We start from the raw sequence: 25,266 nt of genomic DNA, 5'->3' as shown, positions 1-25,266 counted from the left end.
GGAATTTCCACGCTTAGCTAACCGGCAAACAGAGATGTGTCTGGTCATAGGGGGCTAGTCTCGGTTTGAACTTCGCGAATTGCGTAAGCTTTAGTTAGAAGGTTAAAGGAGGAAATGTACCGTAAAGTGTACGGGGTGTCGTCCAAAGCAGATAAGTGTCTACGCACGTTAACGTGTGGTGCAGTTGCGAGGTTCGGTATACCTTGCGGATAGATGTTTGGGACCGATACGTGACTTTCTTTTGTACCTACCGGGACAACCTAAGATTCTGGCAGTTGATAGCCTCTTTTTAGGTGTGTGTGTGTTCTCTCACAAGCAATGCGGAAGCACTTATTAGGATCGCTTTTGTCCTTCGTCTGTACGCATAGTAAAATGGATTCCTACCTGAACGGAATTTGGTTTTTATGATATTCCTGATAACATTTATCAACCTAATTCGATTTCGATGCTAATTTGGAGTGTTATTCTCTCGTGCATTTTTACCCAATTATACGTATTTAGATAACGCCACGATTTAGTGAAGTATGCACCACGAGATGGCGTTTGTAACTTTGTGAAATGCATTATTTATGATACGTAGTTTACTTTTGTTTTTTTCGCTTTTATAATTCTCTGCCAACAGATATTAAAGAGAAGGAAGTGCTTTGACGTCACTTTCTTTGAGCTAAGTTGTATATCGAAGAAAATTCAATGAATATTGTGAATCTTCAGATCTGAACTCGTTCAAGGGTGAGGAAGAAGACATTCGCTTATCGTAAGGAAAAGTTGGAATCTTCGTAGCTTAAGCTACCCATAAGAAAACCTGAGGGGATAATAAATTAGTACGGATTCAGTGATTTTCTGGAGGGTGACCTTGTGATGTGATCAAGCATCAAGAAGATGTACTGGCCCTTCTAAACTGAAAGCCATAACAGTGAACAACAGTCACATAAGACCAGCTTCTCCACCGACTGCGTTCTGCTGCCAAGGTGAGCTATTGGAACACATTGATCGAGCACCGGTATGTGTCACTGCTTGCTGTCTTAACTGTCCAGCTTACGATCGGTCCGATGTTCTAACAAATAAATTTCGTATCCTGCCTCCTTTGTCAAGAGTTAAACGGATCGGTAAAGTTCACAGCGAGCTTAGGAACGGCAACTAATTCTAGAAGCAGTTTAGCGGAGCTTTCTTAATTGCTGCATTTTATTTTAAAAAAAAATTATACCTACTTGGAGCAACAAGATTATTTATTAGTAATTTAAAACAAATATCTCGGTTCCCACCTTTCTTTTTCTCCACACATGGAACTTTGGATCAGTCGTAAACTTATAGCAATGAGAAGGCGAAGAGTTTGGTTCGAGATGCTGTAAGTTAGGAGTCCGGGCTTTCCGATATGGTTGCTTGCTTATGGTTTAGTTATGTCTTCTGTTTATTCGATTTCTCACTAGCAGAAACACAGAGAAGGTTATGGGACCTTTCCTACCCTTCCCTCTACAACAAAATTCGGTGTGTGCTTCCTTGAAGGAAAATGATCGCAACCAAAGTCCCCTCAGATAATAACTGAAATGCCACTGAGAGTGCCAAGCCGATTTAGCGTCCAGAATTCTGGAATACCAGCTCACATAAGTGGACGAAGTTCTACTGAACGACTATCTTTCGATAAAGCAATGAATATCTTACTATAGCAAAAAGATAAACAGTAGGCAGCTCAAAATCTCTCACCAAATTTCTCTCTGCTCACTTGCTCCTTATTGTGAATATTGAGTGGTTTAAAAATAGTCAATGACCCACTAACATCTATTGTTCTTTCTGTTGCTATAGGCCAGTTACAACCACTTAGCTAGCCGCGAGAACATATATTAACATTAATAATAACATGCAAAAAGAAAATTATGCATTTATTTATTTTAATTTCGGTATATATTTATTCTTTGAGTTTTCTCACCTCAAGTCAACCCTAAACATCTTCATAATGAACCTACTGACGGTTGACAGGCAAATCTAATCGCAAACATTACAGGAACTCTACTTTCACCTTTATCAGGGATGAATTAAATGAAAAACAACTAAGGCTAATGTCTTTGATGACTTATCAATTACCTACACAGCTCTCATAATCGGGCTAACAAGAGAAATTGGCATGTCAAGAATTTAAACCAGTGTTAATGCTGTTGGGAAAAAATTCAAATGAAAACGCTTTCCACCCAGTGTGGGAAGGATAGTTTCGATTCAATTCAACTCAATTCTATTTCAATTCAATTGACTTCAATTCTTAACGTCAAAATTTAAGGGTTGTCAGAATTACAATCGTCATTTCAAAACCTTGACAAATTTTTGCGGCATATTATATATAGTCAATTTGTATGAAGTGTAGAAGAGTCTTTTATTTAGGGTTCCTGATTAAAAACTCTGTATTTTAAGATTAGCGCACTACTCGTAGATAAATATAAATTATCTAACCACACAAATCCATCCAAAAGTATGCTGTTCGCAGGAATTTCAAAGTTCATTAACATTAGAATTATACATTCACTTAATCCTATTAACTGCATAATAAAGACAGTCATTTGTAATTACGTCATGGGTAGTGCGAGTGAAATTCCTAATACATATTTCCCTTCCTCGCGAATACATTTGAGGTACAAACATTAATTCAAAATAGAGAGATAAACGCTGCTCTAAGGATTTAACAACCCAGCTATGAAAACATTTTGAAGGACTTTGAAAACCATGGTTATAAGATTTTAAGCCAAAGAATCGTTCGTGCATGATGAACCTCAACCTATTGCCGATCGGTTAAAAATTACCGAGTACAGTTTCGCATTCCATTTGATATTCCATTGTCGAATTACGAATCTCATTCGTATTATAACTAACTGAAATTTGTAATTTCATAATTAGATGTATAACAGAATATAACCCCATTCTTTTAGTATAAAAAACTACCTATAAGTTCTATTCTAGTCACCCTGTTTTACACAAGGAAAACATTATAAGCAATAACCAATTAATGTGTACAGAACCAATCCTACTATGTATCCTACTATTGACCGGAATTTCATAACCAACAACTTACAATTTTCTTGGAATAAAACTTATCGTTTCTGCTATCTCTATCACTCAGGCAAATATGCGAGGAGAAAGATCCATGCGATCCTGTCGCTGATTTATAAAACAACTGCTTTATAATTTAAATGTATGAATCAATTATGAGACAGCACTTGAAATATTGTGCCAGTACGGAAGCCATACATTACAAAAGACATCAGGCTTCTTGGAAAGCATGATAACAAGTCTGGAGATTGGCTAAAAGACACTGATAGAACGAGAATTCGAATATTACAGAGCATGGTAAATGCAGAACCTTAGAGGAATCTGATTGAGGTTCATAAAGCTCCGAGACAGAGGGAGAACAGTAAAATGACAACGAAAACATTTTTACACACTAAATTATGCTTTTATCCAGATGGCATAAATTCCATATTAGAAGGAAGAATTATAGACTGGATTGTAAGAAGTTTATCTTTATCCAACGAACTGCTAATCATTGGAACAAGTTAACTCCTTGGTTAGTTGAGATCGATAACTTATTAGAAATTCAAAGGACTGCTGGATTTACGGACGAGGCAAACACGTTTTTTTGTTGTTGTGTTTTTGGCTAGTGCAGAAAAAGTTTGGTTTCCTTGCACTGTATAGCTAGTAATAATACTAATCTTCAAAATTAAAATCCCGAGTAACAGCCAAATGAAAACGCTGTAACGTATCCCCCTTAGCAGTCCTTGCAGTGGCAATCAGCTTTCCTGACATCACTCAAATCATCTCCCCAATTCTCAAGACACCTCAAGGCAGGGCGTGCTCTACAGCACCTTCCTCAGTAGATTGCATCAATGATAAAATGTTTCCCCAACTCCGTCATGAATCTCATAAATCAACTGAAAATAGACTCAAAAAACATGAAAATATCACCCCCCAGAAAGCCAGTATCATTTGTAATTCAAATCACTTTAAATCTGTATAAGCAGAACAATCCTTCACGCAACCAATAGCTTATATTCCATCGACAAATTAAGAACCTCATTCATATTATAATTTAACATTTGTAATCTCATAATTAGATGTAGAGCAGAATATAACCCCATGCTTTTAGTCTAGCAAGGCTCTGATGGCAGGCATCCCTTGCAACTCGAATAAAGTTATTTTATTTATTTACTGGGAATAAATACTGAATAATAAATCACTCTCAATTTATTAGTCCGTCTTTCTAAATAAAAGTTTCGTATTCATCTATTACAAATTCATGAAATTATCTAAGCAAATACTGCTGCGGTTTCCTTTTAAAATACTCATAAGAATGATAAATTGATCGAGATTCGTCTCTGAATCTTAAATTAACTCACATCCGTAACAGTTTAACCCAAATAAAACCAGTAGCAGTCGATAAATATTATTGAAACTCTCATCAAAATGCCTGGATTATTATTTATTTCTCGGTTAATTCTTTTATTAATTCCGCTTGAAAGAAGACCCCAAGTACAAGCAACGGTGTCATTATTTGCAAAGTAGTGCACCTGAAAGAAATCTCTTAGCATGTAAGCGAGTAATGTCCTGATTAAAATGTCATTATCGGCGCAGACCCGAGAAGAGTAAAGTTTGAGAAGAGTACCTTTTTATGCTATTTAGGTGCTTAATTTAGCAGGAATTGCAACGGATTCCTAGTTATTTTAATTAAATAGGAAAAAATCCTTAAATATGTAGAAGAAATGGCAGGTGATGAGCACCATATGCGATAGCAGTATCCACAGCTGGTTGGGGCATTAGTGATGAGCAGAGCCGAATATATCGTGCAATCTTGTAGCCGCCTTTTTTTTTAACGTAAAAACGATCCGACTGTAATTAAGGTGGCGATGTTTAATAAAGTCCTCATGCTCAGCTGACAGAAGGTGTCACAGAACTACAAGAGACAAATCAATAGGGATTCGCTGCACAAAGAGAAAGTATCGGGAGGGAAATAAATGCGCTACCTTAGAAATGGAACTTAAACTGCACTTAGCTAATTTCGTTGAGCTCCGTGTAGCATTAAGGTTTAAACAGAGACGCTGGACTCTTTCGCCAGATCGTTCATTATTCTCATTCATTGCCAGGTCGAGTTGCCTGCTGGAATGAAAGTTCGTATAACGCTCTGCCATTTAGAAAATCCTGCGCGTTTTTAAATAATCAGAAATGCTGAGCTGTTTCTACATGGAAGACTTCTCCCTTTTATTGTCATTGTCAGGCATCTGATATTAAACTTCTTCGTCTTTGACAGAAATTAAAGATTCAATTTATTTCTTAGCGTGAGGGAGTAAATTCTTTCTGGGATTCAACGCCTTATTTCAGCGTTCGTGTTATTAAGGAATGGATATTTAAGTATGATCTATTAAAAAGAAGAAATTCTCGTATTATACGCTGGAAATTTTATAATCGTTTTAGTATCAAACAATATAATTTCAAATCTCAGTTACAGCACGAACCAAATTGAACACGTTCTCTCAAACCACGCATGCGCTAAAAACGTCAGCGAGCATGGAAGAATATAATTGAATTTTTCGTGGTACATTTTTGGCGATTATCTCAAGACGGACTGTATTGGAAAATGTTGTGCCGAACGCTAGATGACGTTATTGTTTTTTCACTGTTTTGCTCTTTTATAAACGCAATTAGAATTGGATTTTCAATTTCCGTGATTGACAATAGAGTAGGCTTAGTTTACTTTTCAGTGTCTGATTTCATTTGCAATCTCAGCCAATAGATCAGTCTTTTCCAGATTTCAGTATAAGGCACTGCAGAAATCTAAGATTTTTCCCTTATGTGTGCCAAGTCAATTTAGAGTTTTCGATTCGTCTGAATCCATCAGAATTTCTAGCAGTATTAGAGGAAGGGTTGTGTTTGGCAATTTTTGGATTTTCACCAATGCAACTGAGCCTCGGGGTGGCACAGTTATTATAACTACCATTCTACATCTGGCGGAAAAGGCTTCCGTTCGAATCCTATCAATGACGCGAGGAATTTATGGGGTTTTAAACAAGGTAGCCGAGTTAATCGGTCTCAGGCGAGTGTTGCCTGGTCTTTTCTCCCTGAAACTCGTTTCAGGGAGCAAACCAACCAAAGAACACGCTCAATTATGGCACACTTAATTATGATACTGACGCCCATACTTACACACACACACACACACACACACACACACACACACACACACACACACACACACACACACACACACACACACACGTAACATAACCAATGCAAATAAAGCACAAAGTGTCATATATCGTGTGTTTATACTGTGTATACTGCGCAGATAGGTTTGCCTGTTTTGTGGGATAACAACTTAAGGTTTTTTTTTTTTTTTTTTTTTTTTTTTTTTTTTGTGGGGAAGAGCATGCACAAAGAGTTTGCAAAACATCTTAGACACTCACCAATGAGCTACAATGTCCTAGACATTATATATACATTAATACGCGCACACATATCGAGCCAGAGGTAAGCAATTCGGATAATAGTCCAGTCTGAAGTTGTAAGAGCTGCTTTTCGATTTTCTACGTGTATCTATATATTATTTAAGTGGTTACAGAATGTGGCTATTACCATATTAAAGAGGAAATAAAATGGATCGCTGGATGGCTAGCCGGTATCTCTGGCCGAACCTGCATTTTAGTAAATATCTTCGTTATCGGATTTATGTTTCTGAGAGTGGAATTTTGGTTGAATTCAACATCCAGCAGAAATTTTTATGTTAAAAAGAAATCTAGACACTCGAAAACGACACGTAGCTCTTGGTTCGCCAGACTTCATCTAGATAATGACAAAAGGGGACGGATGTGCAGAACAGCATTCGTTTAATGGAGCCTCAGTGGTCACCGAATCAGTTCTAGGACAGTGGCTAGTCGATAAGTCATCGTCAGAGTCTTAGTCTTTTTTATGCTCAAAATAAATTTTACTCACTGAATTTTACTTTAGACACAATAGCGGAGGCTTGAAGATCTACTTTATTCATTCCGTTTCCTTTTTCATTCCTTTTCCTTGAAGTAAAAGCCATTTCGTAAAATGCTGCTTTGTGATGCTTCTGGACCCTGTTGAGTCTCAAATATATGAATACTTAATATGTGATATACATATTCATATACGCTGATAATGAATATTTAGTGATCAGATTAATTCAACAAATTATTAAACCTTCTTTGGCTAATAAGAAAACGTTAACTGCATATGATATAATTCCTTGGGACAGATTATATAGCGATGAAAAAAATATTCTTCTTGGAGTCTCTCAGTCGAATGCAAAGTAACATTCCTTGAGAAGGAATATTTATGGAACCCAAAGATTACTTCAGCAGAGAACAGGGGGCTTCGATATTTAGAATCTACAGAATTATCAAACTATGTTCGTGCTAAAACGAACACTGATTTATGGCTTCACTTAATTCTCCAAATGAAATTTCACGGTGCACGCTAGAAATTTCGAGGTAATTATAATCCTGAGCAAACAACCCTTCGAGTTCACAAGGGTGTATATCACTAAAAATTAAATACACCGTAACTAATTAATAATCAGTTAAAGAATCCATAAATATTAGAAATTTGTGATTAAACCATTACAGGAATTGTTCAAACAGAAGTGTCAATCCATCCCTTTGTATCGTAGATCAGAAAGTTTATGCAGAGCGATGTTATAGTTGTTAATTTAGTCAAGGTCCATGGAATGTTAATAATAAAATGACTATAACCTACGATAGAAGGACCATGCTCTAATGAGGACCATATATTTTAGAAGTATAAAGCCGACAGAATCCACTCGCGTACCATACTTTAGCGACTTCGTGTAATGCAGATGTTTAATATGAAATATTTGTTTTGCAGGACCCTCCTCACTCACTAAATTGCTCTACAATTTAGCTTTAGAATTACGATGCGGTTTTTCGCACTAATTTTATTTATAGAATCGATTTTGCTATTCAGATGTTTTTTAACGTGGTGGGCATGAGAAAATAACTTACATTTGTTCTTTCGCTAATCATTCGCTTAATTGTAATGTGCTATTATATTTTTTTCTTATTTTTCCTGTCCACTTCTCTTATTCTTATAATTAAGTACCTGGCCTTTTTTGTTATACGACCATTTTTGTTCCCTATAGATAATCGACTATTCGTCTACTTTAATTAGTTTCCTTTTTATCTGCACTCTCCCTGCCTTATGTTTTCAATATTACGTTTTTAGAAGTTTTCTTAATCTTTCTTTTCTCATCGCTTAAGATTGTTTTATAATTTAAGTTTGTCTCTGTTTTTGCCTCATTTTTATGGTTTTTACGTGGCTTCGATGCATATAACTTATTTAAAAATATCCTCAATTAAAGTTTTTATGATGACGAATTTATCTAAAAATCTGTTAAGTTTATATCTGTTTGCCCTAGATAATCTCCAGAATTATAGATAAATTGAAGAGGAATATACATTATAAAACATTCATGCAAATGCCATTTAATATCCATCGATTTTTTAAGATCATTACTGGAATATATTTCCATGCGCATATAAGGATTTCGTCTTATTAAACTTAAAACTCAGTCCACAATGAGACGGTGCATAACAGATGTTTTTTTACGAGATACATTATATTAAGGAAATCCCCATGACAATGTTCCACGAATATGCTAAGAGGACGTAGAATTTATTTTGGAAGAATAAGTTTCTCTCAGATAACCAAAGAATTAGCAACTGCCCATTTCATTATACTTTTCTTCTATGTTTTCCTTTATTCTCTTAATTATTATTCGATCTATGATATGAACACGGGCTTTCTAATGGAAATTTCAAACAGTGCGGCTTAAAGCATATCTAAGGATTATGTTTTATGCACTTTACGCTTAAATAAACAAGTTATACCAGATACTAGTACGTGTGGCATGATGGGAGGTCTCATAGCAATAAAGAAACATCTCATCCGTCAAAAAAATCCGGAAATACAAGCTTAGATTTGAGGATAGCGCAGCTCAGTAGATGTGCATGATAACATCTACAAGGTTCGCATTACCTCTATAAATAGACGGCATTCATCCCGAAGAGAAAATCTTATGTAATCGCAATCCATCATCAAGAAATCCCATGGCGACTTTTCCTCATAAGATAATGGTTGCTTGTAGTATACGAGGACTGTCCTCGGCTACGTCAGAGAGAGCGCAGTGGGGAAAGAGAAATTAAGAGGGAAAGATCAAAAGAATATTCCAAACACTGCGCAGAATTTTGTTATTCTGACCCATAATACTTATGAGGGTCACTTGAAAAAGAATATGACGTGAAGAATTAGGGACACTAGCGGGAGGGCCGGTTTAAGTCCAGAATACAAAGAACGTAATAGTCTTGATATTACATTTTGTGTAATGTAATGTCATAAGACATATAATTAAAAAACCTGCTAATATGAAGATCAGTACTAATCTCACCAGTGAATGCAATCCTAGCTCATTATAAAAGAAAAAATCCTTACTACTCACTCAGCAGAAGGGCACAATGAATTAACACAGCAAAATTAATTGATTATACTTCTGTCTTTAATATGTATCCTAAATTATTTTACAGATATAAAATTACAAATGCAAACTTGCAACTTCAAAATGGGTTGCCAAACGATATCCTCAGGGATCTGTGGTGGGACTCATAACCCGGGAAGTTGTCCCAGACGAATAGTTACCTGGAGCATTCGAAAACATGGTCACACTTTCGAATGCCGACGTCTTAGTCATCCGGGAAGATGGTCAACCTTGTGAGACTGACCTCAGTGGAGTACCTGATTATCTCAGTTCTAGGATAATGGTGCATAAGCTCCAAATTTCAACCCTACCCCCCTTGAAGAGAAGCGCAGAGCACTACTTGACACCAGATCTCCAACGCCCATGTTTCAGAATAGACCAACAAGCTTCCGAAATACAGTACCTCAGCCTAACATTTGACAATAAGATGCCTTTCCTTTCTCATGAAAAGCATGTGACAGACAAAAAAATACACTGCGATGCTTTGAAGGAACACCAGTGAGGACTGGGCCTATGTGATAAGGCCTTAAAACTTATTTAGGAGCTATATTTGCTGCTTATGACATATTGAGCACAAATGTGATCTTTGTTATGGCTCCATGTTGCCTTCTGTTCTGTCAACTTGCTAAATCTCTTTTCATCTTGTGCAGTACTTCCTAAATATAATGACTGGACTCGTGAATTCGATAATAAATGCCTTGAAATTTATCCAGAACTCAACTATATTTTCCCTTCTTATATATTTCGTCTCAGATGATAGAATCGAATAAGTTTCTTGCTCAATAATAGTCCACTTTTTTTAAATTAAAAGCCATGTCTTTAACTAGAGAAATCTCATTTGTCAACGTCCACTTCAAGACTTGTTCATTTGTGGGAAAATCGTTCATATTAGACAACTGACCCTGGCGATGAGTACACGGAGCATATCTATCCTTCATCTTGATAAATATGATCCATGTAATCTTCTAGCCATGTTAATATAAACAGCATTCGTTAAGTTTATTCAAACTATCCAATACCTAGTTCCACGATTTCGGATTAATTAGAGGTAGGTTGAAATCTTTCATTATAAGGCAATTTAAATTTACTTGACAAATCAATATGCATATAGATGAGACGTTGCTGATTATTGTGCAGAAGCCTGCAATAAAATGAAGAATAAATATCTAGCACTTCATTCCCTAGATAACCGAGGCCATGGGAAGTCCACGCTTCAAGTCTGCAAGTCGCGTTTGGCCCAAGGTTGGTTTTAACAAATATATAATTAGAAATAATCTCGAGAAGAAATTTTACACATCTTCCTGAGACTGCAGACTTGCTAAATAACCCTCTATTTCAACTGAACTTTCCAAATATTGATATTCTTCTGTTGTCTTTTGCGAGTTCGTATATTTTTGTATTCACGACCACATCCATACATTAGACAACTGCTAATATTTTGTGCACGTTACTTTACAAATCCATATGTTAAATTGTGATGTCTAGAAATCTACCCATGTTTTATATTTGTTTGCCTGAAGCTCTCAGTTCGGCAGAAAGAAACGGATATGTAGATACAAGTATTATCTCCAATGTCCATTTAAAGATAAAAAGTGCTTTAAAAATACGCTCCAAAACCATTGCAAAAATTTATGAACAAAACAGAATACGTCAATCTTGATATTTTACAGCACCACACTATGAGTGTAAAAAAGAAACCCGTACATTATTATCCATCACTTAGAGACTAGAACAAATTTCCCAACGGAACTTCAAAACTTACCTCAAGGCCAATTTATAGCAAAAGTAAAGCAATTTAGAATCATTTAAGCTCATAATTTCTACTTTCGTCTTCAAACCAAGAATAAATGGGCGTTTCTTTTGTTCCTATTTAAAAAGATAATCAACTTTATTGTGAAGGTATTGCACGGATATTTGGAATTAAATGATCTAAGTGAATGAGATTTTTCGCTTGCCCAAATCTTGGAAACAGAACCATATTTCAATAATTTGCATAAACATATGCAGGAAATAATAGATGAGGATTTTATTTAAAAGAAATATTATCCAACATCATTTGCTTTCTAGATTTTTTTTCCTAAACGAACAGACTAGGCATACCAATCTCCCATCATTATGAAAGCAAATTTCCTACTTTGAGATTCCATTCACTTTTTACAATGTTCCGAGTGTCATTCCAGATACGAAAAATATTCAAATTGCAAATTGATTTACATAACTTACGTGTACACTAATTCTTCGTTTGCTCTTTTTCATCTAAGTTAATGCTTATGTTTTGTCAGCAGGTTACTGCTTCATTTCTTATCCCCGCAAGTAATGCAATTTTAAAGCAGTCCGTAAGAATCAGAGAAAATGATGATACAAAGACTTAAACAAAAATGATTCAGATGTTATTTTCTAAATATGAGTTCATTACTTAGAGCTTCACAAATGATCTTAATTATTTTATTCATATTAATCGCATCGAACAGTCTTATTAACATAGTTTTGTTACATATTTTTGCTACAATCCAATCCAGATAACGAGAAAGAGAAGAAACAATGTTAAGCACATAACGGCAGATTGTTCCAATTCTTTGAGCAGAATTCTTTATTATAGTGTAATTATATTCGTCTACAGTTGGTGTTTGTACAAAATACAAAATTGATTCAGCTACTAATTCACGCTTTGAAATTATCAGATAAAATTTTTATTAGCTATGTATTAACTTACAGAAAAAAAAGGAATAGTCTATTTAAGAAAATAATTTTCAAGTCTTTCAGATTGCAGTATTAATAATAAAATAATAAATAATCGGAAATATCTTTATTCTGCAGTGTAAATCTCATATATAAGCAGTTTGATTGATCCTTGATTGTAACACCATTTTTTTTTTTTTTCTACTACATGAGATTTTATATTACGGATCTTCTCTGCCCCTGGCTACAGTTGACTGAAAGATAGTGTTTTTCGTTCATCAGAAGAGTCATTTCACTAAAAGTATAATATGATAGCTAATTGACATCAGATTTTTTTTCTCTTTTAATTTGCGCTTTTTATTAAATTAATGCTTGGATCGGAGTTACGAGTGTTCATTAAGAATGTTTTCGTTCTGCATTAGTTTAAGACTGAACAGACGTAATCTGCTACAATTAATCTAGATTGTCTTTCTCTCGCATCTGACATGGCTCAGTTTATTCGGTGCATTAAAAGTTCTTTTAAACAAAATCAATGAAACGAATGGTGCTTTTCTATGTCCATTATGGCCTGCAGTTAAATGGAAAAACTATTTCTATATTGAATAAAAATAACAGTTAATAAATGTTAGGAGAACATTAATGTACCGAATTCATATCACTCTCTCAAAATACTGTAATTTCACACACTGTGTGTTTAAAACTTCGTTGATAGGTTTCTCAAATAACATAATTGCATATATAATACTTTTAACGATATATGCAATTAATCATGCGAATGTTTACATGAAATTTAACATCACTTAATCAGAGATCATCCATTTTTTCGACAAGCATATTACAAGAGATCATAAAAGTGGCTTGAGGTAGTCAATGTGGTTAACGCAGAAGTACAATGGCACACGCGGTTTAGTTGACCATGGTTGTAATCCATGTAACACAAAACGCGGTTAATGATAACATTCTTGTCAAATAACTGAAATAGTTGGTACAAAAGATGGAGTAAAATGGAGCATGCGTAATGAATGTACTTTGCGATTGCAGTGATCAAGGGTTCAGATAATTCTTACGGTTGATCTTTTTTTTTTATTGCTGAAGTACAATAGTTTTAATTACTGTGGAAAAACTCCCGAATACAAACGTAAGCAAAGAATTTTTATGAACTTTTTCGAAATGTGGTTTATGTATATTCTTTATAAAAACCAACAACAAGAGGCCCCTAGCCAGAAACTGGCAAATCCGCTATGTACATACATAGATATATATACAATGATATATATATATGATACATATAACGATACAATATATAATGACACAATATATAATGATACATATAATGATACAATATATAATGATACATACAATGATATATACATATAATCGTGTTAATTACAATGTTATAAGTGTAACATGTTCACACAGCAAATCACATCATGCAACTAATCAAAAGTATAAATTGTGGCACAGGAACCACAAGACAGCAGTCTTTTCTGTCCTAGGAAGAACGAAAAAAAAAAAAAAAAAAAAAATAGTAGATGGTAGGCGATATCAGTTTTAAGAAATATCGATTTACATTGCAGGTGTTGGGTTGGTTCCTTGTTGTTGATAAACTTGAGAAGAGTTGCTTTCTTTTGGTGAAAACAGCAGAGCAGAATTGTTGTAGAGCTGAGAACGATTGAGAATTTTCAGTCAGCGCCACTTCATTTCCTTCAGAGAAGTTGCTGACAGCAGCTTGTAGTGTAGATCTGTCATCGTGGTACAGGCTGCAGCGATACAGAATGTGCGTCCAGGTTTCCTCAGCACCACACAAGCAGAGATTGGTGTCAGACAAGCCAAATTGAAATAGTTTGGAGTTGATAGAGCCGTGCCCAGTAAGTATATACGATGTTGTTGGGCTGGGAGAAAACCATTGGCGGACATTCTTGTTGAGAGGGAAGGTAACTGCAGGAACAAAAGAGCTGGTGACTTGACCAGTAGTACTGGAATCCCATCGTGATTGCCACACACTGATAAGTTCATTCCAGATTCTCTGTTTCTCGTCTTTGATGTTAGCAGTTAAGTTGCATGAGATGCCGAGAATCTCGCCGGGAACTCTGTGCTTTAGACGATAGCATAGTCCTTTGGTCTAGTGGTAAGATTCCAGCAAGGACCTGCAGAGCACACTGTCCTGCAGGCCCGGAGCATGGCAAGCAGCATAATCTATTGAATGGAGATGAGCTTGGAACGGAGTTTAACGTTAATGGCTCTATGAAACCAGACTCCCGAAGCATATGTTGTTATTGGTACGAATACTGCTGTATAATATAATAAGCGAGTCTTCCTATTTAGTCCCCAGTCCGATTTGGAAATTCGGATAACTGCTGCAGTGAACTTCTTAATCTTCGAGGCGAGGTGATTAATATGAGAGGAGAAGGTTAACCTGTCATCTAAAATTATGCCAAGATGTTTTAATTCAGGAACAAAAGGGATTGATTTGCTTTCCGTCTATCTTTATATTTGGAGGTCTTCTGTAATCTAACCTGCCCTTAAAAACCATCAGTTTTGTTTTTGTGTGCAGATATTCGCAGTTTATATATACATGACCACTTTATTAGCTCAGAAAGAGTTATATTGGCTGATTGTTCTAGTTGAAGACGCGATCGATCTGGAATTAGAAGAACCAAATCATCGGCGTAGGCGAAGGCAGAGATATTGTCAGGTTTTTGCGTGAGCCAGCTGTCCAAAACTATGTTCCAGAAGAGGGGTCTCAGAACTGATCCCTGGGGGCATCCTCTTGAGATAGTCCTTGAGAGAGACTGCTGTTTCGAGATTACTTGGATGAGTCTATTTTGGAAGTAGCTTCTAATAACTTGGAACAGTTGCTGAGAGCATTTGGCTTTGGTAAGACGATTGAGAGCGCTCTCCCACTAGAGGGAATCGAAAGCTCCCTCGAAGTCAACGAATATGGCTGTTTCATATTTAGCCCTCGAAGCTGATATGTGGTTAACTAAAGAGACCAAGGCGTCTTCACAGGATTTTCCCTTCTTGAAGCCAAATTGGGATGGAGACATTAAGTTTTGACCTTCAATTAAATCTGCTACTCTGGGTGCTAACAATCTTTCAAATAGTTTGCCAAGGTTTGCCAAAAGAGAGATGGGTCTGTATGCTTTGGGATCAGATTTATTTTTGTCCGGCTTGTGAATAATTTTGATCAAAGCTACCTTCCAGAGATTAGGAAATATCCCCTCATTAAGACATTTGTTGTACATACAAGTATTTCTGGAAAGATTTCGGCAAATTTGATAATTACAGCATTTTCCACAAGATCTAAACCCGGACATTTATGGATATTTATTTTGCTTAGGGTCAGCTTTAGCTCGGGAAGAGTGAAGAGGTCCGTTTCATATGAGGAGTGGTAGGTTGAGTTGCTATTCCTGATAGATATTTGTTCTGGAGTTTCTGTGGTGAGATCGTCCAGGTGAAGCAGGCGATCCAGGATGGCGTTAACTGAGTCATTCCAGTTAGTGGTTTCTGTGTCGTTGTTCACTACAGTGTTGTACACTTCGTGAGAGTGATACTTGTTTTTGCTAATTTTATATAATAGACCCCAGGGATCAGAATTTCCTGTGGAGTGAACTAGGTGTTGCCAGGAGGCAAGTTTTTGTTTTGCAATTGTATTTACGTATTCGTTCAGCTGGCCTTTATAGATATTTTTTAGTCTGGTGACTTCTGGTTCAGGCCAGGATCTTCTCCGTTGAAAGTCTCTGCGTGCTTTGTATACTTTTTTGCGCAGAGTGGAAAGTTCAGCTGTCCACCATGGAACTGTAGTATGCTTGCTAATTTTCTTCTTAGCGGAGCGTTCTGTAGCACGAAGTAAGGCAGCCTGTACACAGAATGCATATTCTGAGGCATTGAACTGGTTCAAAGACCGGCGAGTGTCAACGTTAAAATCCTGGTGAATTGAAGACATAAATAAAGGCCATTTGATGGTTTTGATAGAAAATCTTCTAAGATCTTTTGGAGGAGGAGAAGTAGGGGGGGGGGACCTGTAGTATTTGGAAGGAGAGATACCTTAAAAGTGATTGCTTGGCGGTCACTGTTTGTGTAGTCAGTATGTATGTTCCAATCGGAGATCCTCAAGGACATGGCGGACGTTGAAATGGTTAAATCAATGTTTGATTCTCCGTGGACGTTTGAGAAGGTGTGCGGTTGGTTGGGTAAGTTGTGCAGATTTAAATTGTAGGTGAATAAAAATTCCTCGAAAATCCTACCTCTGTTGTCCAAGACACTGCTGAACCATAAGAAAGATTTTGAGTTTCAGTCAGTTGTAATTATTAAATATGTGGGATTTAAAATAGCAAACACCTGTTCTAGATATCTTTGTGATAAATTAATATCTGCTGAAGGTGGACAATATAGTGACAGTAAGTAGAACGAGAAAGTTGATGTAGAGACTAAAATACAGGTGGAATTTTGATTACACAAGCCAGAGATAACAGTGATATCCAACTTGTTGTTGAATATGATGATGGCAGATTTAGGATCTGTTGCAGAGGACTGGATGATTTTTGTAGTCATGGGATATCCCATAACTTTGGAAGATTGCCCATAAATGTGCTTAGAGACATAAGGTTCCTGAATGCATATAATATCGAATAAATTTTTTGTTGCAATGAGCCTGATCTCATCAGCAACGCATCTATAGTGTTGTGCATTGATCTGCATGATTGTAAGTTGTAAGGGACAGTCTGGTTCGCTGCCTAGCTATGCAGAGAGAGGCATACTGCCCGTCTCTGGTCTCGAGATCGCTTGTACCGCTGGTTGTTCATTATGATTGCCAAACGATAGCATTACCAAGAGACCTGCGGGCCAGATATCTGTGTTTAGATATCTTTCTATATGGGGACTTTTGATCTTAATCCGGAAAGAGGAATAGGATGGATGCCTGGTATGGACCTTTATGGGGGTACCAGGTATGTTGAGCTGCTTCAGAAGGGTTTCAATTTGTTCTACTGTTGTTTCTGGGCATAGTCGACTTATAAACGACTTACGGTTGATCTATAGTCTGTTCTGCACGGAAGGGTTCATACAATGAATAAACACACATCGGCCACTGTATAAAAGGAATTGTTTAATACACTGACCGCCTTCACATTGAGTTGCATAGATACTGAGTTTTTTATTGCTTGAATTTAAGCTATACCTTTTATCGGCACAAAAGGGGGGGGGGGAATGGTTGTTATTTTTCATTTGGACCTGGGCAACTCTTTATGAAGATGGAACTTGTTCCATATGAGAGATCTAGGAGTTATTCACAAATTACATAACACGATTTTTTTCCTACCAGTTTTCCCTGTTGTAATAGAGTTTTAGAAGCGCCAGCGACTAAAGCGATATTGCTCTGGGTATACTGAGGTCGATTTTCTGTTTGCTGAATGAAACATCCGAGTTTCCGGGAGAAAAAACGGCGCTACTCTCGACTGAGATCGACTAACCCAACCACGTTGGGAAAAAGGCCCATAAAAATTCCTCACGTCACCGACTGGATTCGAACTCAGGTCTTTTCCATGCGGTGTAGGGAGGTACCAGGTGCTTGGGATGGTTATGTCCGGTTTCTATTATTATTATTGTTGTTCATATTATTTCTCCTTGATTGCAGGGGTACCACCCCGTGATGGGTATTGATACCAAGTACACAGGTTGGCTGTTATGTCTGGTGTTACTGTTGGTCGAAGAATTCTCTGACAGGTGTTCAGGATTGCGACTTTCTGAAGTTCCTTGTAGGTGTTCGCTGGGAGACCTATTGCTGCTAGGCTGTTATGTAAGGTCTTTGTCACCATACCGGTGGTTGATACGATGATCGGGATGGTCGTTACTTGCTGTTATTATTATTATAACTTTAACATTCAACGTGCTCCACTCTAACGTACACAGACACGCTCTCTTCGTTCTTTTATCCTGCCAAGTAATAACGAATTTTAAAAGTATAAAAGCATTCTTAACTATTACCTTCAATTCAAACGCTCTCTATAAAAAATTCGTTATATGAATTTATTTCCGCTAAACAATTCCACTAAATCTTTCTAAAAGTAAATATCGAGTTGAGCCTAACAGCAAAATGATGAAAAAATGAATAAAATATTGTTCCTAAATGTGTATAAAATATAACTGTTTTCTTTTTTTTAAGCCTATAAGAAGTCAGCCTAATTTTAAACAACAGAATTTATGATAGGTGACAGCATCGGGTGTTTAAGTCAAAACCAGACTTAAGGTTAGTCTTTAACACAATACAAACAAACGTTTTGAGAGAATGCGATGTCCTTGGTATAATACATCTGAGCATCATTATCATTTAGTTTACCAGTATATAGAAAGGTTGCCTATATCGGATATCAGTTTTAATATGTTATATTCCTGTTAAGGTCGTCAACTTTAATTTTCAATATTATCTTTTCTAGCAATGCATAATATCAAAAATATGTAAATTAGGAACAGATGAACTACCAAAAATTGTTTTAAATATTCGTTAATTATATTTTATCGAAGGGCAAAACGTTCTGCTGAAATCTGGAGTAAAAAACAGTCTTGTTTTTAAATCCTATTTAAAAATTGCATTTATCTGCTTAGACCTCAGTTATCCCCCAATCTTCAATATTTAGAGTTTGGTTTATTGCATAAATCATCAGTGACGTAACTCATTATTGCTATGCTGCGTGCTGAACAAATGTTTGTACATTCAATAAATTAAAAAAATATTCAAATACGAAATTTCAAGAATAAGAAAAGAAAATCAGTGTTTGCTTGTTAAAATATCGGTCCTCAGCTGTTTAGGTTTCTAGAAATTAACTGCGCTGTACTCATTCGTAATAATTGAGAGGCTGAAAACAAATATTTGTCTTACTTGGAATTAATAAACTTCGTTAAACTTTCGGCTAAATTCTCTGTGTACATATGGGTGGTCATTTAGCCACATCGAGTAATTCTCAGAGTGAAGTGGAAACGTATGCTAGTAAATATTGCACTTTCTATTTGGTAAGTATTGTATATCTGTTTTAGTTTTCATAAATGTTAAGAAGTAATTTGTTCGTGTTGCATTCAGTTTTCTTTTTCATTCCCCTGCAAAGGTTCCAAAAGTTATTATTAAAATAAGTGGACTGTCCAGTTATTATTAAAGTACTCCCTCACTGAGGGACTGCTTTAATAATAACTGGATTCAAAGTACTCTCTCAGTGAGGGAGTACTTTGAAGAGTAAATGAGGTAAAATTAGGTAAATTAAACAAATCATCTTTTATAAATACATTCTAATAACTATTGGTAGCTCCTCATAAACACGTATATACAATACCACATGTAAAAACAAATATTGCAACACTTTCTAAGTTTTAAAATATCTATGATTAATTTAGAAGTTTATAACAACCTGTTTTTATACACCTTTAGATTTTTGGGATGAAATTTCTTCTACTAACCTTTTTTGTACACTGTGAAAGATAAATATTATAATCCATTATTAAGTGGCAAAAGCATAACTGCACGAAGCAAGGATTTACAGGGGAAAATAATGGATTTTATATTCTGAACTGTGCATAGAAAGAGTTTTTAAATTAAATAGTTTTATCTTCTTGATTTTTGAATCACTGGGGAAGATATAAATGTACACGAACTATGTAAATTCTATATTTCGATACAATATTGGTTACTTTCTTTGTAAACATTTCCTTACTTTAATAATATCCGCAAAATAAAAGGGTTGTCACATAACCTATTTCTTTTCTCACAAAATGCTACCAATTTTCAAAAATAAGTTGAACTTTAGCTATTTGTAGTGACCACATAGAGAGTTGAAGCGTATCACTTATCTGTTTGCGATGACTGCAGCGAATATCCTTTTGATAACGTTATTTTTTTTTATATTACTGGTAATAAAAGCCCCTCTTGCAGAATACCGCTTTTTGCTTATGAACCATTTTTATACTTGCTACAAAAATGACGAAGAAATTCCATCAAATGAAATAAATCTCTGGTGAACTTTACCCTATAACGCAGAGATTAAATGTGCGCTTTTTTTGGAAAAGTAAGATGGATCATCCAGTTAAAAGAGATTGATGAAATCACGATAATGTGTAAGTCACATTCAGATGGAGAGATAAAGAAGGAGGAGGTTATCGTGTCTGAAAATTGCGTGTATTGCGTATACAGACAGTCAAAGGGTCCGTTTGATTATTTTGCAGTATGAATAACCTAAGTTTCCGAAAGAAAAGAATACGACTCTTACTTCAGAAAAACTAGTTCGACTTCGATGTTAAAAAGCCCACGAAAATTTGTTCCATCAGCCAGTGAGAAGAAGCTATTTACCACACTACGACATTTCTGGTATAAAACTACTTCGCATGGAGATTTGGAAAGAACATGCTTAGAGAGAACTGTTATCAAATGAGAACTGGTTATCTTTTTCCATCCATTTATTGACGAAAATATCTCTACTACTCAAAATAAAATGTAGAATTTCCAGCTTTTTGGAAATATGGAACTTTATAGCCTGGAGGATTCTCAGTTGGAAATTCTCCAGGCTTAAAATTCCATATTGGCAATACCATCTACACTCGGCATTGAATAGATGCTTAATGGAAACCAGATTCCAGGCTACTTTACGATCAAGAACTTTAACGTATACAACTACCTCTGGTTTAGCTGAAGAAGATATATGGTTTATTTTAAAAATACTCATTTCAAAATCCAAAACTCCAATATGAGACACATACAGCAATTGATCGAATAAATGCCAAAGTAGCTCCTGAATATCGGTCAGTTTAGCAACAGGTCTACTTTAAAACTTCAATAGGGCTTAAGGGTTGTCTCACGCTAAAAAAATATCCTTTAAGGTACAGTCTATAGCATTTCATTCCTTAAGCTGCAAATATTCTGATAACACAATATTTATTCCCAATAATAAATTTAACAGATCAAAGAACTTGTTAAGGAGTAGTTAGCTCCTTATCGAGGAGTTTGAATCATTCTAGTGCATTAACATCTTATAGAAAATAATTCCATCTCCCCTAAAATGGAAAGAAAAAGAAATATTTGTTCAGGGGTGTTGGATGATTTAACACAGGAATTATTTGTGATCTAAGAAAGTATGTGATGGGAATGATTGAGTTAAATGTAGAAAGTACATTATTTTTAAAGATTAAATTTAATTTCAGTTTCTGAGATGGATACATAAGATTAAACTTGAGAAACATTTAATTCTTCAGATTAGGATCGTTCCAGACTTATTTGCCCACAAGTAATTTAAATTAGCTCTAGTCCAGATATGGATAGCATAATCTAAAACAGTCAATTACAACAAAATATATGGAGATTCAGCTTATTCTGAATGTGCTAAATTAAGTGCAGGAAGAATCACAGTTTGCACTCAATATAATTAACATATTTAGATCAATCAAAAGAATGGTCGATCTACAAGCCCACATATTCATGTTGAGATACTTGTTCTATTTGTTTACAAGGGCCGGAGTTATATTGTAACAAGTTTAAGCAGCTGTGGCTATGGGACCTTATTGTGGCTGGGAATTCAGAAACGTAACGAGAAGGTTTAATTAATAACAGTTCTGTTTTGCTTTCATTAATTACAAGTTTGTTATAATGCGACTAATTATGTATATTAATTAAATCTGTCTGTAAATCAGTGGTCATCTGCAGTAAATACTTGTACACAGAAGAATATCATCTGTAGAAATCTTAACATTTGCTTTCTGTACAGATGAGAAGCAGCCATTCGCTATGATGTTGAATAATATCAGGCCAGCATGAGTGTTCTCAATAAATTTTCTAAATGTTGACTAGCATTTTGGAAACCATATATTTTTTTCTCTGATTCCTAAGTTTTGGCAGCTTTTTTAGTAAAAGAGATATGTCAATAACATCACAGGTTTTTTAAGAATCAATGAGCAAATCTAATACATGGTTATTAATATTCAAATTAGTGTTGAAAGTATTAGACGATTCTTCTAAAAGAGTTTGAGTGCTTTTGTTCCTTTGATAGAAATGTGTAAATTATGATTTATACTTTAATAAAGAAAACTTTGTAAGATAGTTGGCTATATGGGTCATCAAGTAATTTTTAATTACTTTTAAGATTACTTTGTAATGCAATCGATTGATAGTTGAGTAAGTCTGATGGGTCACCTTTTTGAGTGTGGGTTTGATTTAAATGTATTAAAGGTGTAGAGTACGTGTCAATACTTAGCACTCTTGATATGAGGTCAACAGCAGAAGGTTGTTTTACTGCTCTTAATCTCATGTACAGAAATTCTATCAAACCCTGTACATTTTTTATTATGCTTATATCACATGGCAATGGGTCGATGTTTTTATAGGAATCTAATTTGTGGTTGAACAAAATGTTTCCTCATATTGGGTTGTATCAGCGAAAATTGAAGAAAACCTCTTCGTAATTGTAATTAAGGAATCCTTTCCAGGACAAAAGTAGGTTAAATACAGAAAGATGGTTATTAGCTCTGATTTATTAGGTTATAGTGTGTGCCATTTCTCTTTCGGAGAAGACTGTTTGTTATTTAAAAGAATCACTGTAATACAGATTTTTTGTTCCTTAGGATTTTATAATTGTTATAATGATTCACCATTGAAATACACTGAGTGGACAAAAATCATGGGATACCTACCTAGTAACGGGTAGGCCCACTTTTCGGCCAGATAACGGCAGTCACACGGCGAGGTATAGAGTCCATCACTTCACGAAAGCGTCCGACGGATATTTCCATCCATGCTTGTTGCATCGCCGTCCATAATTTCGTCGCATTCCTGGGTGGAGGATCCAAAACTCCACGAAACTTTCCACAACATCCCAAAGCTGCTCCATTGGGTTCGTACCTCCCCGGTGAACGGGGAGGCCATTCCATGATAGTAAAATCTGCGGAATGCTCTTCAAACCATGTTCTAGTCACCACGGCTCTGTGGGGAGGCGCACTGTCATGCTGGAAGAGTCCATTACCCTGTGGGTGCACGATGACCATGAAGCGATGCAGATGATCTGCAAGGATGGATACGTAACCAGGACCGTTCAGAGATGCGTCTAGACGTACCAGAGGTCCCAACATTTGCCAGTTGAACACGCCCCAGACCATTACCGACATCCACCTGCCTGAACAGTTGTTCCTTGTTGACATGACGGATGCACAGCTGCGTGAGGTTTCCGCCAGATATGCACCCTCCCGTCTGCTCGAAATAATTGGACACGGAATCATCGGACCAGAAGACGAGTCTCCAATCATCCAAGGCCCAGTGCCGATGTTTTTTCGCCCAGTTGAAGCGTAGAGTCCTGTGTCGTGGTGTTAGTAATGGGACTCTGGTGGGTTGGCAGCTCCAATAACCAACTGCGGCTAATGATCGCCTAATGGTCTTGGTAGAGACGTTTCTGGAATCTCTCTCGTTGAAGTCGACGGTGATTTGTGCCACTGCCCTCTCCGGTTGACTGAAACAATGCGAGACAGACGTCGACAGCCACGTTCATCCACCACCTTTCCCCGCCCAGGGTGCTGTCCACGATGAGATGCTACTCCGGAAATGGCATATTCCCGATACACTCTTGATACTGTCGAATCGGGATAGTGCAATTTCTGTACCACTTCCGCGATAGAGTGACCCATACGTCGGGCACCCACTATCATCCCTCTTTCAAAGTCGGTTAACTCGCGACATTTATCCATATTGGCATCAAATTGCCGTCTACATGAATGCAGTGTACCTATATACCTGCCAAGCGGTGGGTTCGTTCACTAGCGAAAGGGGTGACAGCGTCGCTTTGCCCAGGAACCAGGTGTTCCATGAATTCTGTCCTTTCAGTGTATAATTTTTATATTAACTGAACAATTGGTCTCTCTGAACCATCAGAGATTTGTTTCATCTATAGCTTAAGTTACCAGTTTTTGTTTTAAAAGTATTTCTAGGATTACAATTAGTATTGTGAGACTTGTCTTAAATTAGCAATAATTTGTAGAAGTTCGTTTGCATAGACATATCAGATATATTAATGTTAATATGATCACTCAAGGATTGATAAATAATAAGATCAATTATTGATAAATAAGAAGATAAATTATTACACTTCTTAGCTGACTTAAGAAAGTAAAATAATAATAATAATAAGTGTTACGTTTCACTTAATTTTAAAAAAGTTAGTCTCAATCAACAATTCGGGATTTTTTATCTTTACGCCTTTGTTTGGTTTTCCAAAATCGTAGAAAACTTAAGTTGTTCATTAAAATATATTAAATCGGTTAGATTACACTGAAAGAAGCAATGCTTTGCCAGTATGGTTTGGTTTAGTGTGTTGTGCTTTGCTCTGCTTTCTATAGCCAGTTTAGTCTTTAACATCTAGGTTTAAAAAAAAAATAAAGAATTAAAGTAGACTTGGACTTATTTTCCCTATTAATTGCAGAATAAATCTATTCAATTTTCTCTTTCAGATAAGAACTATCTAACGGATAACTAATGCGTTCAGTGAATTGGCACAGGGTTGTCTGAATGGCTATTTCAATATTAGTTAACAGAAACTGTTCATTCATTTCTAATTTAAATTTAATTCGTTAAATTATTTCCATGGTCTTTGACTTCTGTGTCCAAAGCAGATATTTGTCTGTTAGTGTCTAAATAACGTCTTTCAGTTTGCGAATGTCTTGCTTCATGTTGTTTGGTTGGTGGTTGCACAGTTTTAGGTGTATCAGACCTTGGCCATATTGTGCAGTATGTAATATGTCAATAAATGGCATGTGTTCCGTGGTTGATTTGTTGTTTGCTGGACGAAAACCGGAGTTTTAGGGATAAAACACCAGGCAACCCTCGCTGGAGACCGACTAACGTAGGCCACTTTAAGAAAAGTGCCCATAAAAATTCCTCGTATCACTGAAAGGATTCGAATTGAGGTCTTTTTCATCCGGTGTTGGAAGGACGGCCATTCTACCAACTTTGGTATACACGAAGGCTTGTTGCATATTGTTAAACATACAAAACAAAGGAAATGGAGTATTTTACCATTAAAAGTAAT

At 36.1% G+C, this 25,266-nt stretch overlaps 1 protein-coding gene across 1 annotated transcript in view; it reads right to left on the bottom strand.

The window, feature by feature from the left end:
* Positions 1-25,266, bottom strand: part of LOC150083315 (protein amalgam-like) — a 237,079-nt gene that overhangs the window by 143,858 nt on the left and 67,955 nt on the right. The gene's annotated exons all lie outside the window — the stretch shown is intronic.

Source organism: Mastigoproctus giganteus, chromosome 7, assembly GCF_048544385.1.
Source record: "Mastigoproctus giganteus isolate SK-2022 chromosome 7, ASM4854438v1, whole genome shotgun sequence".
In the NCBI taxonomy this organism is placed as follows: domain Eukaryota; kingdom Metazoa; phylum Arthropoda; class Arachnida; order Uropygi; family Thelyphonidae; genus Mastigoproctus; species Mastigoproctus giganteus.
Note: the sequence above shows the minus strand (reverse complement) of the source record. Positions and strands in the feature narration are given on the sequence as shown.